A 19144-nucleotide genomic window follows, 5' to 3' on the forward strand; every position below is an offset into this window, starting at 1 on the left:
CGGGGCCGCAGGGGTGGGCGCGGCGAGGGCGGGGCGCGGTGGTGGGCGTGGCCGTGGGCGTGGCTCCTGCCGGTGGGTGGTGGCGGGAGCTTAGGTTTGGCGGGCGGGGAGCAAATGTCACCGTCGTTTTCTCTGGCTGTAGGTCGGTTCGAGAACGCTCTCCTGGAGAGTGGTCGAATCCCGCGGGTTAGGTTTGCCGGGGCGGGCGCGGAGGCGGGGGTCCGGGCGCGGGGACGCGGGGGTCCGGGCGCGGAGGCGGGGGTCCGGGCGCGGGGACGCGGGGGTCCGGGCGCGGAGGCGGGGGGCGCGGAGGCGGGGGGCGCGGGGAGCCCGTGCCTGGCCCGAGCCTTGCTGAGTTAACGGGCAGAGACGGCTGTGCGGCGCTCGCGGGAGGAGTTGGGCGCCGCGGGTTCCGTCCCCGCATCTCCGTGTTTCCCACGTTATTGTCAGTCGACAGACACTAGGGGAGAAGACTCAAGCCCGAGACATGGTGTATTGAAAAGCGGGCGGCGGGCTAAGCCGCCGGCGTCCCGTGTGCGCGCAGGTTCGAGTCTGGGCTGATGCGCCTGGGAAAGCAGCAGAGGGTGACCCAGGTGCTTGGGCCCCTCACCCACGTGGGAGACCCGGAACAAGAGCCTGGCCTCGGCCTGGCCCGGTACCAGCCCGTGTGCGGAGTGAACCGAGGGCTGGAAGATCTCTGGGTCTCTCCTTTGTAACTTTCAAATAAATAAATAATCTTTTAAAAGATGAGACAGCCGGCGCCGCTGCTGTAAGCCTGGGTCCTCATGACGCCCAGGGTTGCAGTTGCCGGTGTTGTCTGCATTTCGCTGGGAGGGGGCGCAGGCTCGCAGTGGGCTGCCGGGCCCTGCCTGGTGCAGCAGCCGGAGTCCTTGGTTCTCAGGCAAGGTGGCGTGGCCGCTGTCTTCCCGTTTCACAGATGGGGAAACTGAGGCCTAGCAGGAGGAGGGGACTTGCTGTCTGCGAGTCCAGGGCGGAGTGGTCCTCCAGCGATGTCGGTCGCGGGCTCGCCAGTTGCTGTGTCCGGTGACTCACAGCCCCAGCGACCAGAGAGGGCTCAAGGCCGCTCCCACGTCACAGGCGAGGGGGATCCTGCGGTGGGGTCGGCAGAGCTGGGCCTCAGACGCCCGGTCCAGTGCTCCTTCCAGGAGGGCAGCAGGGCTGGGAGTAGGCAGACAGCAGGCGGGTGCTCAGGGGCCATCCCTGCCTTCTGTCTGCTTGGCATTGCCCTCTCAGGCCTTAGTCAAACCTGTTTGAAAACCCTATTTATAGCCGGCGCCGTGGCTTAACAGGCTAATCCTCCGCCTGTGGTGCCGGCACACCGGGTTCTAGTCCTGGTTGGGGTGCCGGATTCTATCCCGGTTGCCCCTCTTCCAGGCCAGCTCTCTGCTATGGTCCGGGAAGGCAGTGGAGGATGGCCCAAGTCCTTGGGCCCTGCACCCCATGGGAGACCAGGAGAAGCACCTGGCTCCTGCCTCCAGATCAGTGTGGTGCACCGGCCGCAGCGGCCATTGGAGGGTGAACCAACGGCAAAAAGGAAGACCTTTCCCTCTGTCTCTCTCTCTCACTATCCACTCTGCCTGTCCAAAAAACAAAACAAAACAAAACAAAACCAACTATAGGTTAAAACTGTACCACCACTCGGGATAATGAGCCCCTGGAGTTCCTTCCCCGTGGTGCAAATGAAGGCTTCCTGTTGGTTATCCTAAATCTTTCTCTTTCAGGGCTGGAGCAGGGTGGGTTCGGGGAGAAAGGCCCCAGGACCAGAACACCTGGACTCAGAAAACAAACTGGCCAGGCAGCAGGTGACGGGGCAGCATCGTTTGAGCTGATAGCGGAGACCGGGGTAGGCTGGCCTGGGACCAGGGACAGTGGGCTGCTCTGTCCGCTCCTTTGAGTGGCGTCCCCAGCATGCAGCCCAGTTTGACCGATGCAGGTCGACAAATGCACCTGTTGGTGGTAGGAATGAACCCTCATTTTATGGATGAAGCCGGGCTATCGGGGTAGCCAGGAGAACCGGACCTGTGCCAGAGGGAATTGAATGCGGGGAAGTAGGACAAAGTTGTCTGACGGAGAGAAGTGACAACCAGGGGAGGTTGAGGCAAACCTGAGGTTGATGACATCGAGAAGCCGCTGTCTCCCGTGGGGCTGAAGGCCTACAGGCAGGAGAGGCAGGGCTCCAGGGACACTAGAGGCCAGGGGCTGGGGCTGCAGTCACCGGTGCACCTGCTGGCACACCTGCCCAAGGTCAGGACATGGGGAACAGAGACGCAGGCTGAGCCCTTCCTCTTCCTCTGAACCCAACCAGAAGCCAGCTGGTAGGAGAACCCAGGAAACCTGGTTCTAAAGGCCAGCCCCTGCCTGTTGGAGCAGAGCCGGAGAGTAGATTTGCCACAAAACAGAAAACTTGGCCTGAATAATCCGTTCCCAGGAAGGGGCTGTGCGCCTCCTCCCCTCTAAGGCCAGTGCTGTTTCTAGGCTCTTTTTTTTAAAAAAAAAGATTTATTTTATTTGTTTGAAAGACATAGTTATAGAGAGAGTTAGAGCCAGAGAGAGGTCTTCCATTTGTTGGTTCACTCCCCAAAAGATCACAACGGCCGGAGCTGAGCTGATCGAAAGCCAGGAGCTTCCTCTGGGTCTCCCACGTGGGTGCAGGGGCCCAAGGACTTGGACCATCTTGTACTGCTTTCCCAGGCCATAGCAGAGAGCTGGATTGGAAGTGGAGCAGCCGGGACTTGAACCAGCACCCACAAGGGATGCGGGCGTTGCAGGCTGGGGCTTTAGCTCACTGTACCACAGTGCCACCCCCTCTAGGTTCCAGTTTAAGCATCACCTCTTCCAGGAGGCTTTCTGGGACTCCTCCCCAGAGAGCTGCTATCTGCGAACAGTGAGTTCTGCCTGCCTCTCCTAACATGGCACCACAGAGTGGTGCTGAGAGGCAGCCCTCGCCTCTGCTTGGCCAGGCCTGAGTCTGATCTGTGTCTCTGCTGGGCAGAAGATGGTTTGTGCACGGGCAAAGAACTCAACGCGATCAAGCTAAGCGCCCACATCGTCATGCTGGGTGACCTTGGACAGGCTGGTTCTCTGTGTGTCTCGGTGTCAGAAGGCACAGCAGGTGCACCCACAGGGAGCCAGGAGGACTGAGGGGACCGCGTGGGTCTGTGGGTGAGCTGTGGGCTCTGGGCTCAGTCCCCAGCCTCACTTTGAGGCTCCACATTTCTCCTCCTGTGTCCTCATCTGTTTATTATTATTATTATTATTATTATTACTTTTTTTTTAAGATTTATTTCTTTGAAAGGCAGAGTGATGGGAGTGGGAGAAAAGGTTTTCCATCTGCTGGTTCACTCCTCGAAATGGCCACAACAGCAGGACTGGGCCTGGCTGAAGTCAGGAGTCTAAAATTCCATCCAAGTCTCCCATGTGGGTGCAGGGGCTCCCAAGCACTTGGGCCATCTGCTGCTGCTTTCCCAGGCACATCAACAGGGAGCTGGATCAGAAGTGGAGTAGCCGGAACTCGAACCACCACCCATGTGGTATGCCGGTGCTTCAGGCCAGGGCTTTAACCCGCTGCATCACAGTGCCGGCCCCTGTGTGCCATCTTTATATACATTCTGTTGTGATTCGTTCTCACAGCCTGCAAAGCACAGACTGTTAACCCCCTTTTTATTTATTTTTTAAAGATTTATTTATTATTTGAACGTCAGAGTTACCCAGAGAAAGGGAGAGGTCTTCCATCCACTGGTTCACTCCCCAGATGGCCGCAATGGCTGGGGCTGGACCAGGCTGAAGCCAGGAGCCAGGAGCTTCTTCCAGGTCTCCCTCAGGGTGGCAGGGGTCCAAGGACTTGGGCCATCTTCCACTGCTTTCCCAGGCCGTTAGCGGGGAGCTGGATGGGAATTGGAGCAACCGGGACTCGAACTGGTGTCCATATGCGATGCCAGCATCAGGCCGCGGGTTTACCTACTGTGCCACAGCGCCAGCCCCCATCACCCTTATTTCAGAGGTGATGAGAGGAGTTCCGGGGGTGAGGAAATTCCACCAAGGTCATTCTGACATGAAGGCAGGCGCACAGCTGGATTTGAACTCTGCCCGATGCGGCTCCCCTCCTCTGCGCAGCTGCCTCCCGCGGGGCAGGGGAATGCTGGAGGCTGAGCCCCAAGCCATCCCGGAAGCCCCAAGAGCCAGCGCAGAGCCAGGCCCGGGCTGAGTGACAGCTGGAGACCGCGACTCTGACAGCTGTGCTGAGGCTGGCCCGGAAGCCAGCCGTGCTAAACTGGGCTGCCTGGGAAGATGAGCTGCGACCCTGAGGACGGGAGGTGCTGGGCGCCGAGGAGGTGCCAGGGCCTGAGCGGCGTGGCCTGGGGCCCCGCCCCTGAGCAGAAGCAGCTGCCTACTTACTTTCTCTGTGACCTTGAGCAAGTCAGCGTCCTCACTTGTCACACACGGTCCCTGGCCATGCTGGGTTGCCCTGGCCTTACATGAGACGACACAAGAGGACAGAACTGGGTCAACCCAGGCCGGAGCTCCAGTACTAATTAGTTATAGGATCTGAGGCCACTCGTTCGCCTCTCTGAGCCTTAGTCTCCCCATCTGTATAATGGGGACTGTCCCTGTCTCACCAGATGACTATGAGCATATAGTGATTGAAGTCTGCGCCCCGGAGTACACTTGTGGGAGCGCGGGGTTCAAATCCTGCTGCACCACCTCAAGTTGCGTGGTCTCAAAGCCTGATTTCTCCTTTGTAAAACAGGGGTGCACCTCATGGGACTGTGATACTGAGTGATCCGTGGAACCGCATCTGACACAAGCAGTCCCTCTGCGCTGGGAGCTCATTAGCCCTGGCCTAGCCCCCATGGTAACCCGTGCCTGCTGCCTGCTGGGACCAGTCACACGCTCAAAGCAGCCCTCTGAGGCGGGTGACACCGCGCCCCCCATTTTTCTCGGGAGGAAATGAGTTGCTCAGAGGTCACCGCGATCCGTGCACGCATCAGGATTTGAGCCGCACAGACTCCCAGCCACGCCATCCCTAAGGGCTCCGTGAATGGAAACTACTAGAATGCCTAGGCCAGAGGGGTAGTGGTGACTCGTGCCCAGCTGGAGTGGTCCTTCAGCAGGCCCCACGGCTGGGTGCCCACGGCAAGGCACAGGGAGGCTGGGACTGGTTTGCTCAGTTCAAATTTGCTTCCAGCAGGGGGCACCCACTGCCTCTGCCAGACTCCCAGGCCTGACCCAGGAAGCTGAGCTGGAGATCACTGGAGAGGCTCATCCAGGCGGACCCTGGGCACCGCTTGGGGGGCCAGCGAGAGAGGCAGCACTAGCCTGCGCACAGCCAGGGCGCGCCAAGTGCGGCTCATCCGCCCGTGTTCCCCACGCCAGGCTGAGGAGCTGCTCCCAGACTTTCCCAGTCCCGTCTCGCCCCTGCCCCCATCAGACTCTTGGGGGCCTTAACAGAGTCCTGGGCGGGAGGGAAGATCAGCCCACAAGGGCCGTAAGCATTCACGTGGGTAACATGCCAATGTGTCATAAGAGGAAAAGCAAGTTGCCAGGTGCAGAGAGCTTAAGTTTGTGTGTGTGTGGGGGGGGGCAAGACAGGAAAGCAAATGGAGGCCCATCCCCACCCCCAAGCCAGACAGTAGCCCCTCAGCCCCCTGCTTGCCTGGAGGTCTGGGCGGGGCGTTCTGCAGTCCCAGGTGCCCTGAGTGTGGACTGAGGCTCACAGGCCCCACGACCTCCAGCACTCCCTGCTCCCTGGGTCAGCCACGGGGAAGCCCCTCTCAAGCTCGGGGGCCAGGGCCCGACTTGTCCGGGTTCCGTGATGCACGTGACAGTAATAACGGATGTTTGAAATGTGTGGGAATAGAGGCGTGCTTATCTGAGGCCACCCAATGCAGAATGGCATCGCCTGCCAATGGGGGGGGGGGGGGTGTTGCAGAAAAGTGTTCGAGAGTCAGTCGTGTTCAGTGACAGTCCCGGGACGGGACCTGGGCTTGCTTCATTCTTCTCCGCACTTTGCCTATGCCTGAGCTATTACATAATATTAAAAAAATTTATCTTAATGCAAAAAGTAATATGTGTTTATGGTTTTTAAAAGCTCAAGATTGAGGCCGGCGCTGTGGCTCACTAGGCTAATCCTCCGCCTTGCGGCGCCGGCACACCGGGTTCTAGTCCCGGTTGGGGCGCCGGATTCTGTCCCGGTTGCTCCTCTTCCAGGCCAGCTCTCTGCTGTGGCCCAGGAAGGCAGTGGACGATGGCCCAAGTCCTTGGGCCCTGCACCCGCATGGGAGACCAGGAGAAGCACCTGGCTCCTGGCTTCAAATTGCCGCAGCGTGCTGGTTGCAGCGCGCCGACTATAGCACCCATTTGCGGGGTGAACCAATGGAAAAGGAAGACCTTTCTGTCTCTGTCTCTCTCACTGTCTAACTCTGCCTGTCAAAAAAAAAAAAAAAAAAAAAAAAAAGCTCCAGATTGGGGCCAGGGTTGTGCCCAGCAAGTTAAGCCGCCTCCTGTATCCCCTGTGGGCACCAGTTCAAGTCCTGGCTGTTCCACTTCCAAAGCAGCTCCCTGCTAATGTACCTGGGCAGGCAGAGGAAGACGCCCAGAGCACCGCACTCACAAGATCAGGAAGAGGCTCCTGGCTCCTGGCTTCAGTCTGGCCCAGCCCTGGCTGCTGCAGCCATTTAGGGAGCGAACGAGTAGATGGAAGATCGATCTCTCTCTCTCTCTTTCAAATAAATAAAATATAGTAACATTTTTGAACTCTATTTTTTGGTTGAAATTCACATAACATAAAATTAACCATTTTAAAGCTTACAGTTCAGTGGTATGTGAGAGATTCCTCCTCTGTCTAGTCCCTGAGCGTTTTTGTCACCCCCCAGAACCTCGCGTCCATCACGCAGTGTATCTCCATTCCCACCAGCCCCGTTTGTGCGGTTTCCTTTCTGTCATCAGACTTCCTGCTGCTTTCCGCAACAGCTTTGAGACGCTGTGCTGGCCGTAGGATGCGATCCACGCCCTACGATGATCTTTACAAGCGAAGGACCTGACAAGTATTTACCAGTGGTCGGCAGCATCTTACGACCTGGAGCCATGTCCTGGTTGCTTGGTTCATCCCCACCCACAGCCTGAACGCACAGTTAGCTGGAGAGCAAGCACTCCCTAAATGTTGGCTAAAGGCACTTCCTCCTCAAGATTTTAAAAAGAAAACATCTCAATACGCTTGTCATCCTTTTAGTGTTTTTTTTTTTCTCCCCTCTTAATTACGTTTTCCCATCCATCTGGAATTTATTTTGGTGACTGGAGTGCGGTGGAGTGCAGCTTTATTTTTTTTCCGAATGGCTAGCCAGAGGAACCGACACCGTATTGAATGCTCTGTGTCCCCCTGCTGATTGGAAGCGCCGCCTTTGGCGAGGACCAGGTCCCATGGGGATTCGGGGCTGTTTCCGGGCTCCCTGTCCACGCTCCGTCTGGGGGTCTGTATTCTTCAGAGCTCCCCGGGCCTCCGACACAGCCAGTCTGCCAGTGGGGCTTCTCCACAGCGAGATATTCTTGTGGATCCTTAGCCGTGACGGAAAAAAATAGCATCGTAAAATTAAATTCCCTGCTAAGGACTCCCTTTCATTCTGAGGTTATATACTGACTACACTTTTTATTTTAAATGTTTTTAAAAAATTAATGAGGGCCAGCATCGTGGCTCACTTGGCTAATTCTCCACCTGCGGCCCCGGGTTGGGGCGCCGGGTTCTAGTCCCGGTTGCTCCTCTTCCAGTCCAGCTCTCTGCTGTGGCCCGGGAGTGCAGTGGAGGATGGGCCAAGTGCTTGGGCCTTGCACCCGCGTGGGAGACCAGGAGAAGCACCTGGCTCCTGGCTTCGGATCTGTGCAGCGCCGGCCGTAGCGGCCATTAGGGGAGTGAACCAACGGAAGGAAGACCTTTCTCTCTGTCTCTCTCTCTCACTGTCTAACTCTGCCTGGCAAAAAAATAAAAAATTAATATGGACCCTAGACGGTCATTCTGATTTATTTTTAAGTACATTTAAAATATTTGTGTACTTATTTGAAAGGCAGAGTTAAAGAGAGGGGGGGGGGAGAGATATAGAGAATCTTCCATCCACTGGTTTGACCCCCCCAATGGCTGCAATGGCCAGGGTGGGCCCAGACTGAAGCCAGGAGCCTGGAACTCCTTCCTGGTCTCCCCTGGGGGTGGCAGGAGTCCAAGCACTTGCTCCATCTTCTGTTGCCTTCCTAGGCGCATTAGCAGGGAGCTGGATGGGGAGCGGAACAGCCGGGACTTGACCGGACGCCCATCATTCCGGGATGCCAGTGCTGCAGGTGGCGGCCTAACCCGCAGCGCCACAGTGCCGGCCCTGAGATCCGTTTCCTTAAAGGGAGCTGGACGGTCCTGAGCCCGAGGCAGCTGCTGGGGTCTGGGGGCCGGGCTGAGTGTGGCCTGAGTGTGTTGAGGGGTGTTTCATGGGGGAGGGGAAATGTGCCAGGGCTGCTCCGCCCACCCCTGCCTGGCTGTGGGCCCAGCAAGTAGTAAGCCCAGCAAGGAAGGAAGGGCCTGAACCTTGGGGCAAGAGGGGAAGCCCGAGTACTTCTCACCCCCGGGTGTGATCCGCCCTGCCGCTCCCCTCCCCTCCCGGCGTGACTCAGGCTGAAACTGGACCTGGCCTTTGCCTGCCTGCGGTGTTCACTCCCGAGGGCATCCGGCCCGTCTCAGCCTTCTGGGCCCGAGCCTGCTCTGCAGTCAGTTGTCTGCCATTTGCCCCTCCCTGGCAGGTGGGGCCCGGAGGGGCAGCTTTTGGGTCTGCAAAGCAAACTCCTATTCATGCTTCAAAGCCTGGCTCAAGGTGTTGCTCCCACTAACGCCTCCGTGACTTCTGGCCTCAACCCCATGGGGCTAATCACCCCCTCTTGCAGTAGGCACCATGGAGCCGCACAGCCTCAGTCTGAATCCTTACTCTGCCATTGCTGGCTGTGTGGCCTTGGGTGGGTTACTTCCACTTGTACATTTGGGACGTACTCACCTCACTGGTGAGTCGTGAGGATTAAATGGGTTATTACATTACAGTAAATACCTTGGAAAGAGCCTGCCCCATAGAATGAACTCAAAACACACTGACCAGTATGACTATTTTTAAAAAGTATTTATTTATTTATTTGAAAGGCAGAGAGAGAGAGTCCATTCACTGATTCACTCATCAAATGCCTGCAACAGCCAAGGCTGGGCCAGCAGAAGCTAGGAGCCAGGAGCTCTGTCTGGGTCTCCCAGGTGGGTGGCAGGGGCTCAGTCAGGTACTTGAGCTGCCACCTGCTGCTTCCCAGGTGTACCGGCAAGGAGCTGGATTAGAGGCAGAGCGGCCTGGACTCCAACTGCGCTCCGATACGGGATGCAGGTGTCCCAAGTGCTGGCCTAACACCACCTGCTCTGTTAGTATCATGTTTTATTTTAGCAAAATAATTTATTTTTATTCTGTGGACTGTCACCACCATAAAGAGACATAGAGACATGTGCATGATTTATGTAAATTTATACATAGGATGGGAGTTAAGACTCAAGGAAGGCTTCCAGAGAAACTGGCGCTGTGTATTCTGGGCTATGATATATATATATATGGAAGACAGAGTTACAGAGAAGCAGAGGCAGAGAGAGAGGTCCTCCATCTGCTGGTTCACTCCCCAGATAGCCACAATGGCCGGAGCTGCACAGATCCAAAGCCAGGAGCCAGGAACTTCCTCCAGGTCTTCCACGCGGGTGCAGAGGCCCAAGGACTTGGGCCATCTTCCACTGTTTTCCCAGGCCAGAGCAGAGAGCTGGATCGGAAGTGGAGCAGCTGGGACTTGAACTGGCGCCTGTATGGGATGCCAGCACTGTAGGCAGCGGCTTTACCTGCTACGCCACAGCACTGCCCCTTTTGTTTTTCTATTTAAGAAATATATGAGGGACTGGCATGGTGGCATAGTGGATAAAGCTGCCACCTGTGATGGCCACATCCCACGTGGACGAGAGTTCATATCCCGGCTGCTCCACTTCCCATCCAGCTCCCTGCTAATGAATGACCTGGGAAAGCAGTGGAGGACGGCTCAAGTGTTTGGGCCCCTGCTGCCCGTCTACATGGGAGATCTGGATGAAGTTCTTGGCTCCCAGCTTTGGCCTGGCCCAGCCCTAGCTGTTGCAGCCATCTGGACAGTGAACCAGCAGATGGAGGACCTCTCTTTTTTTCTCCCTCTCTGTAACTCTGTCTTTCAAATAAATAAATTAATAACAATCACAAAAAGAACTACATGAGAATACAGCAGACACAGCAGCTAAGTCCTAAGGATGGCCGCAGCTTGCAGGGAGAGGGGGACAGATAAACAGGAAATCCACTCTGGATTATGACAACTGCCACAAGAGGGGAAGTGGTGGGTTGAGAGGAGTCATGGGAGCGTGGAAGAGGCCCCCTTCCCAGGTTGGGTGGTCAGTAGCATTTTCCTGGAAGAAATGACATTTTAGCTGAAGTCTCCAAGATGAGTAAGATTCTGCCTAGCCAGGGCGGAGGACAGGGAGGGAGATGTGGGGAGGCTTTCGAGGAAGCGGATGGCCTTGGGGGCCAGAGTCCTCCATGTGCTCCGGGAAGTGCACTTTGGGGGGACGGGACGTGCGATACGTGGGCACCCGAGTCTTGTGCACCAGTTACTCCACACTTCGCTCTGTGGCTGCCTACCTTCCCCGCTGGCGAGCTCCTGCAAGACAAAGCTCGCATCGCCTTTGAATGCCTGACGCCCAGCACCCTGCATCCAGCCCCGCACTCCGCAGGGGTTCGAGAAATGTCTGCTGAATGGAAAGGAGAAGTGAAAACCTTGCCTTTCCCCCCAGGGAGCCCTCTCAGGCAAGTCTTTTCATTTGCTTACACCTGTGAGTTAGAATTCTTAATAGCTTTGGGAAGTCAAGTTCATTTGTTTGTTCAGAATATTCATCTGCAGTGTACCCCACACTCCCACGAGTCCCATGGTGGCTTGGGGCAAAGCTAAGTTCCTGGACCAGCAAGGAGGACAAAGCCCTCTCTGGACACCAGCTGTGCCTGTCAACTTTCAGACTTCAGGATGCGGATGGATTCCCTTGTACAGGCGACCCAGATCCTGAGCCCGCAGGTGTGGGGGCCGGCCTGAGATCCTGGGTGTCTAACAAGATGCCCGCCAGCGCTGCAGGCCCATGACCTTGCTTGGAGCAGCAAGGCACCACACAACATTCCCCCGGCCCTGATGGCAATGAGATTGCAAAAGCAGGCTGCGGTCAGCTCCTGAGGACCTCGGGTGCCGGGCTGAGGAGTTCAGACTTCCTCCTGGAGGCTTCAGGGTGCCCCGGCAGCTTTCAGACCAAGTTCAAGGAGAGCTGACTAAGGGGGGTGAGTGCTGGGGATGACAGGGACTGGGCTGTCACAACACCAAGCTGGAGGTGATGGGGCTGAAGCCCAGACAGAGGCCCTGAGACTGCAGAGTATGTAGCATGTCACCGGCTGACATGTGTCCCCCAAATCCAAGTTAAAGACTTAGCCCCGGGGCAGGCATTTGGCACAGTGGGTAAGCCACGGCTTGGGCTGCCAGGGTTCAAGTGCTGGCTTAGCTGTAGATTCCAGCCTACTGTCAATGCACGCCTGGGAGGCAACAGGTGATGGATGACACAAATATTTAGGTTCCTGCCGTCCATGTGGGAGACCCGAGTTGAGTTCCAGGCTCCTGGGTTCAGCCTGGTACAGTCTTGTCTAATGCAGGCATTTGGGAATTGGACCAGCAGATTCCCGTCTGTCTGTTTGACTCTCTGCCTCTGAAATATATAAAAGAATAAGTAAAAACAACCTTAGAAGTAAAACTTGGGGCTGGCATTGTGGTACCACGGGTGAAGCCCCCGCTTGCAACACCAGCATCCCATGTTGGAGTGTCAGTTCGAGTCCCAGCTACTCTGCTTCCAATCCAACTCATTGCTAATGCACCTGGGAAGGCAGTGGAAGGTGACACAAGTTCTTGGGCCCTTGCCAACCAAATGGGAGACCCAGATGGAGTTCCAGGCTCCTGGCTTCATCCTGGCCCAGCCTCAGCAGTTGCAGCCATTTGGGGAGTGAACCAGCAAATGGAAGGTCTGTCTCTCTGTCTCTCCCTTTCTCTCTCTCTCTCTCTCTCTCTCTCTCTCTCTCTCTCTCTCTCTCACACACACACACACACACACACACTCTGAAACAAACAAACAAAAAATCTTAAAAAAAAAAAAAAAGACACTTAACCCTCAGCACCTCAGAACGTGGCTGTATTTGAAGACAGGGTCTTTAAAAAAGTAAAGAACTCAGGGGCCAGCGCTGTGTCGCAGTAGGTTAATTCTCCACCTGCGGCGCTGGCATCCCATATGGGCGCCGGTTATTGTCCTGGCTGCTCCTCTTCCCATCCAGCTCTCTGGCTATGGCTTGAGATGGCAGTTGAAGATGGCCCAGGTCCTTGGGACCTGCACCCACATGGGAGACCCGGAGGAGGCTCCTGGCTCCTGGCTTTGGATTGGCGCAGCTCCAGCTGTTGCGGCCGTTTGGGGAGTGAACCAGCAGACGGAAGACCTCTCTCTCTGTCTCTACCTCTTACTGTCTGTAACTCTACCTCTCAAATAAATAAATACAAATATTAAAAAAAAAGTAATGAACTTAAAATGAGGTCACAAGAGCAGGCCCTAGTGCAATATGGCTGGTGTCTCTAAGGAAATTAGGTCATGGACAGAAGTGCAAAGGGAGGACGAGGTGGAGACACGGGCAGCAGACAGCCGTCTACAAAGGAGGGAGGAGGCCGCAGAAGAAGCCGGCGCAGTGGGCACCTTGATCTTGCACCGTGAGACGGTAGCTTCCTTGTTTAAGCCTCCCGCCTGCGGTATTCTGCCACTGTAGCCCTAGCAGAGTGGTCAGTCCAGAGAGGTGGATTTAAAAGGGTTACCCAAGTTCCCAACTGGACGGTGGGGCTGAGGGTGGGCTGGATTGAGTGCTGTAAGGTTACATACAGATGACTTGGAAAATAGGAAGGGGCAGGCGCTGTGGCACAGCGGGTTACGCTGCTGCCTGCGACACTGGCATCCCATTATGAGCTCCGGTGTGAGCCCTTGGCTGCTCCACTTCCAGCTCAGCGCCCTGTTAATGTGCCTGGGAAAGGAGCAGAAGATGGCCCAAGTGCTTGAGCTTGGAAGACCTGAATGGAGTTCCAGGCTCCTGGCATCAGCCTGGCCCAGCCCTGGCTGTCGAATGGAAAGCAGGAGGGGAACCAGGAGGAAGGAGGAGCAGGGCTGGGTGGGGGCAGATTTGGATCATGTTCCGTTGGAGGGGACCTTCAGGAAGAGCTACCAGGAGGCTGGAGGAAATGACGCAGGAGATGCTTGCCACCAAAGCCAGGGCAGGCGTTTAGCCTAGCAGGTGCCCGCTGGGACTGTCACAGTGGCGTAGTGGGTAAAGCCGCCATCTGCAGTGCCGGCATCCCATATAGGGGCCAGGTCGAGTCCTAGCTGCTCCACTTCTGATCCAGCTCCCTGCTGATACGCCTGGGAAAGCATCGGAAGATGGTCAAAGTCCTTGGGCCTTTGCACCCATTTGGAAGACCCAGGTGAAGCTCCTGGCTCCTGGCTTCAGCCTGGCCCAGCAGTCATTTGGGGAGTGAACAGTGGATGGAAGACCTCTCTCTCTCTTACTCTCTCTGCCTCTCCCTCTCTGTAACTCTGACTTTCAAATAAATAAATAAATCTTAGAAAAGAAAAAATAGAAGGCACCTGCATCCCACATTGGAGTACCTGGGTTCGATACCCATCTCTGGCTCCTGACTCCAGATTCCTGTTGAGGCACACCGTGGGAGGTGTGTTGGCACTTGGGTCCCTGCCACCACATTGGAGCCCCAGATTGCGTTCCCAGCTCCTGACTTCAGCCTTGCCCAACTTGGTCTTTGCAGGCAGTCGGGGAGGGCACCAGCAGACAGAATCCCCTCTGTCTGTCTCTTACGTAAAACAAACAAAAGAGGAACGGATTGAAGAGATTTCTGGAGGCTTACAGCAGCGATGGGAAGGCTTAGTGCCAGGTCTGGAAAGTGAGCTGGCCGCCATGGGCTGCAGGGACAGCCTGCTGGGCTTTTAAAGCCTCCTCCGGCCGGCGCATCCGTGCAGCGCCCCCCGGACTTAAAGGAGAGCATGCTATAGCCCGAGCCCAGTGACAGCTCTGCATGCTTCGTGCCGAGGTTGTACTTCCTACCCCTCGAACAGCTGGCCTGTGACTGCTTTGGCCAACAGACAGTGGTGGTGACGCTATGCCTGCTCCAGGTGGCATGGTGTCTCTGGAGCCCCGAGCTGCCCCATCAGCAAAGTGACTGGAGAGGCCCTAAGATTACGTGGAAGAGGGAGAAGGGCACAGCTGAGCCCAGCTTTCCTGCTGGCCCTGCCTATTTTTGTCCAGGCATGGAGAGACAACGCCTCTGTGGAGATGACTGGTTGCTCACAGCTCCTGAGAGAAGAGGGCATGCCAGGCAGGCGGAGCCACAGGGAGAGGCAGGGGCGGGGCGGAGGGCGGGGAGGCAGGAGAAAGCTTGGAGCAGCCCATGTACGGTGGCCTGGGCGGGAGGGGACAGGCAGGGCAGGTGACAAGCTGGGTAGGTTTAGGTTCAACCAGTTCCAGTGACTTCACTGGGCTCTGGGCTGTAGCACAGCTGCTCATTGGCCAGTACCCGGCCGGGGGTGACTTGAGAGAAAGGATGCTTTCCCGGTCTGCGGGAGCCTGGTAGAGGAGACAGCCCTGTCCATGGCACCAGGTGCCACCTGTCTGGCCTCTCTCACACCCTTGAAAGAAGCAGCCCCCACACCCCTTCCCTGGTGCTCCCCATCTTTTCCCACTGGAGAAACCCTGCATTGCTTCTCATCAGGATCTGGGCCCGAGCTGTTGCGGGTGCCGCCCTCCGCCCACCCTCCTGCCGCCTCCTGTGCCATCTTCCTTCCTCCAGGCGCCCCCGGCGTCAGGTGTCTCTGAGTTCCAGCACTGCGTGAAGTTCAGGTTCCAACACATCCCAGCAGGCTTTGTGAATACATTAGTTTTATTTTCCCCTAACATGCCACAGGGGCGGGGATGGGGGAAAGGAAGGAGCACTGCACTTAATATGCAAATGTATGCAGATCGCATCTCTTTGAGGGTGTCCCAGGATTAATGGGCAGAGCAGGCAATCAGAGCAGACCCAGCCCGGCCTGCAGCCCTGGGGCTCTGCGGCAGCACAGTCGGAAGTGACTCTCTCGGGAGGGTGTCTTAGGCTGCTTTCAGAGCAAGTTCTTTGCAACAATGTCTCCCCAGCACAGGGGAAGGAAGAGCCGCAGAAATGGGTTCTGGTTCCTTCCTGGCAGCCTCCTCGGTTGCTTCAACGGCATTGGGGGCGGGGTGGGGGAGAGGGGATAAAATCTCTGAGCCTCTCTCCTTACCGCAGCAGCAATCAGGGGCTGTTCGTGTTCAGGACTCCCCAGCCAGGGGATCTGACCAGCATCCACTTCCAGACCCGCCGTGTGTGGTCAAGTCCCCAGGCTCCAGAAGCAGACTAAGGCAAGCAGGGGGTCTTAAACTGAGTCTCCCGTAGGATCCGATCCAGAGGAGCTGCATTTTACAATCAATGGGGCTGAAAAAAAAAAAATCCCAATGCATCCCAGAACAATTAAATCAGAATCTAAATGAGAGATGCGTGATGAAACCCAGGCATCAGGATTAAAAAAGAAAGAAGAAAAAAGGGCTGGGATGTGGCCCTGCGGGTTAAGCTACCGCCTGCAGCCCCCTGCGCCGCAGGCATCCCACACCAGCACCGGTTCAAGTCCCCACTGCTCTGCTTCTGACCCAGCTCCCTGCTAATGCACCTGGGAAAGCAGTGGGAGATGGCGCAAGTATTTAGGCCCCTGCCACCCACATAGGAAGTCTGAATGGAGTTCCTGGCCCCTGGGCTTGGCCTGGCCCAGCCCTGGCCATTGCGGCCATTTGAGGAATGGAAGAACTCGCTCTCTCTCCCCCAATCTCTCTGTCACGCTGCCTTTTAAAGGAAATAAGTGAAGGAAGGAAGGAAAGACAGACAGACAGACAGACAGACATGAATCAGTCAATCCTAGATGGTTCCAACGTGCGGCCAAACTTGAGAAGCACTGCTGAACAGGGGTTCTATAGGGCTCTCTTTGGGGCTATATTTAGCATCAGGCCACCATCTGGTACAAGCTCCGGGGCGGGGGGGGGGGGTGTCTCCCCTTCCAGGAAGGGCAGTCGTGAGGGCTGAAGTCCAGCTGGATGGGCTGGGACAGCAGCGGCTACTAAAAATGCTGAACTGTTTCCTGCCTATTTATAACAGGTGTTGCTTTGTACTTTCAAAGTGCCCCAGTGCCCTTGCACAACCACCGCCAGGTCCGTGGACCAAGTCAGCTCTGCATGGCCAGGGCTTGTGAGGTCCTGATTGGTGACTATGTGACGTCACCCCAGCTCTAATGTCGTGGAGATGAGTGGCAGCGTTCTGGTTAGACGGGCCTGAGCACCTACCTGATTTCAGTACTGGCTGAGTGACTTTGGGCACGCGGCTCTGGCTCTGAGCCTCGGTTTCCCTCTCCGTGCGGAGCTGAAGCTGTAGTAAGCAGAGCTCTCACACTGGAGCACGCTGCAGAGTCACCTGGTGGACTTGTTACAAGGAAAGGCACCAGGCGCCACCCCAGCGTGGCCGGGGTGGGGGCATCGCAACGGCGATTTGCACCTTGGTCTGGGGACTACACTTTGTGAACCAGAGAACCCGGAGATGAGAAAGAGCGCCGAACTGAGAGTGGGGGGCTGACCCCAGGCTCGAGGAAGGAGCAGAGTTCCTCCGGGGCTCTCTGTGTTCACCCGGCCAGCAAGGACGGAGCCCCACCGAACATTCCGCCCTGGGTTTCCCGAGGGCCTCCGCTCTGACGGCATTGAGACCTTCGGGGGGGCTGTGACATCGGTGAGCCCTCCCCCGTGGCCTGCGCAGGGGAGTCCCACAGGAGCTGAGTTCTCAGCCTGGCCACGTTGAGGACTTTTCCCAAATGCCAGAGACAGCATTTTGAGCGTGTATTTTGGAACTGCGCTTGCTTTTCTGGGACCCAAGCATAGTCGTACCTGCCAAGGGGCAACTTGATGCCCAAGGAACAGGCTCCAGACCCGCCCTCTGTGCCCCTCTAGTCCCACGTCTCCCTTCGCTTCACTGCACACCTCTCGCTTTTTTTTTTTTTTAATGTTGCCTTTATATGTTTTTCTTTCTTTCTTTTTTTTTTTTTTAAACTTTAGGAGCCGGCACCGAATGCAGTAGGTTAATCCTCCGCCTGCAGTGCCGGCATCCCATATGGACGCCAGTTCTAGTCCCGGCTGCTCCACTTCTGATCCAGCTCTCTGCTGTGGCCTGGGAAAGCAGTAGAAGATGGCCCGAGTCCTGGGGCCCCCCTGTACCCACATGGGAGACCTGGAAGAAGCACCCGGTTCCTGGCTTCTGATCGGCGCAGCTCTGGCCGTTGTGGCCATTTGGGGAGTGAACCAACGGAAGGAAGGCCTTCCTCTGTCTTTCCCTCTCACTGTCTGTAACTCTACCTCTTGAATAAATAAAATCTTTTAAAAAAAAACCTTAAAGTTTTTTTTTTTTTAAGATTTATTTTTATTTATTTGAAAGAGTTACAGAGAGAGGTAGAGAGAGGTCTTCCATCCACTGGTTCACTCCCCAAATGGCTGCAACAGCTGGAGCTGGGCTGATCCAAAGGCAGGAGCCAGGAGCTTCTTCTGGGTCTCTCACGTGGGTGCAGGGGCCCAAGGACTTGGGCCATCTTCTACTGCTTTCCCAGGCCATAGCAGAGAGCTGGATCAGAAGTGGAGCAGCCGGGACTTGAACCGGTGCCCACATGGGATGCCAGCACTTCAGATCAGGGCTTTAACCCTCTATGCCACAGCGCTGGCCCCGCTGCTTTCTTTCTTTTTTTTTTTTTTTAGCGGGCTAAGCTTCCAACTGTGGTGCCAGCATCCCATATGGGCCCCAGTTTGTGTCCTGGCTGCTCACCTTCCAATCCAGCTCTCTGCTTTGGCCTGGGAAGGTAGTAGAAGATGACCCAAGTCCTTGAACCCGGGCACCCACATGGGAGACCCGGAAGCAGCTCCTGGCTCTGGATCAGCTCAGCTTGGCCGTTTGGGGAGTCAACCAGCGGATGGAAGATCTTTCTGTCTGTCTCTCCGCCTCTCTGTCTGTCTCTCTGCCTCTCAAATAAATAAATAAATAAATTTTATTTATTTACTTAGAGAGGCAAAGACCTTCCATCTGCTGGTTCAGTCTCCAAATGCCTGCAGCAGCCAGCGGCGGACCAGGCTAAAGCCCAAGCCCACAGCTCCATCCGGGTCTCCCACACGAGCGGCAGGGGCTCAGCACATTCGCTCTCAGCCGCCGCCTCCCAAGGATGCACATTAGCACGACACTGGATCAGAAGCGGAGAAGCTGGGACGGAAACAAGTCCTCAGGTGTGGGATACCGGTACCCTGAGCGGCCACTGCACCCAGTGCACCACAATGCCCACTCCGTTTTATTTTTTAAGAACTTTTTCAATTTGATAGATGAAGAGAGAGAGAGAGAGAGCGCTTCCATCTTCTGGGTCACTCCCCAAATGTTTGCAACAGCTAGGGCTGGGCCAGATTGAAGCCAGGAGCCTGAAATGCCATCCAGGTCTCCCATGTGGGTGCAGGGCCCCAAGCATTTGGGTCATCCTCTGCTGCCTTCCCAGGCGCATTAGCAAGGAGCTGGATCGGAAGCGGAGCAGCTGTGACCGGGACTGGCGCTCAGCCATGGGACACTGGCGTTGTAAGCAGCAGCCTCACCGCTATGCCACAGCGTGGGCCCCGAGGTCCTCTCACGGCAAAGGAAATGCACTTGACCTTCCTCTGCTCCATCCAGGTGCCTTACTCTGTCATTTCCTTTTCAAATTTTATGCATCCCCCCCCCCCCCATTTCTTCTGCAGAGCCCAGCCAAACCCTCCATATTGGCTCCCCTTTGCGATCCGTTTTTCAGGGCACTTTGAACCCATGAGACATGAGACACCCCCTTCCAGCCTCGCTTGTGGGCCCCCCCACCTGCCCCAACTGCTTCCCC

Source organism: Lepus europaeus, chromosome 10 (assembly GCF_033115175.1).
Source record: "Lepus europaeus isolate LE1 chromosome 10, mLepTim1.pri, whole genome shotgun sequence".
NCBI lineage: Eukaryota > Metazoa > Chordata > Mammalia > Lagomorpha > Leporidae > Lepus > Lepus europaeus.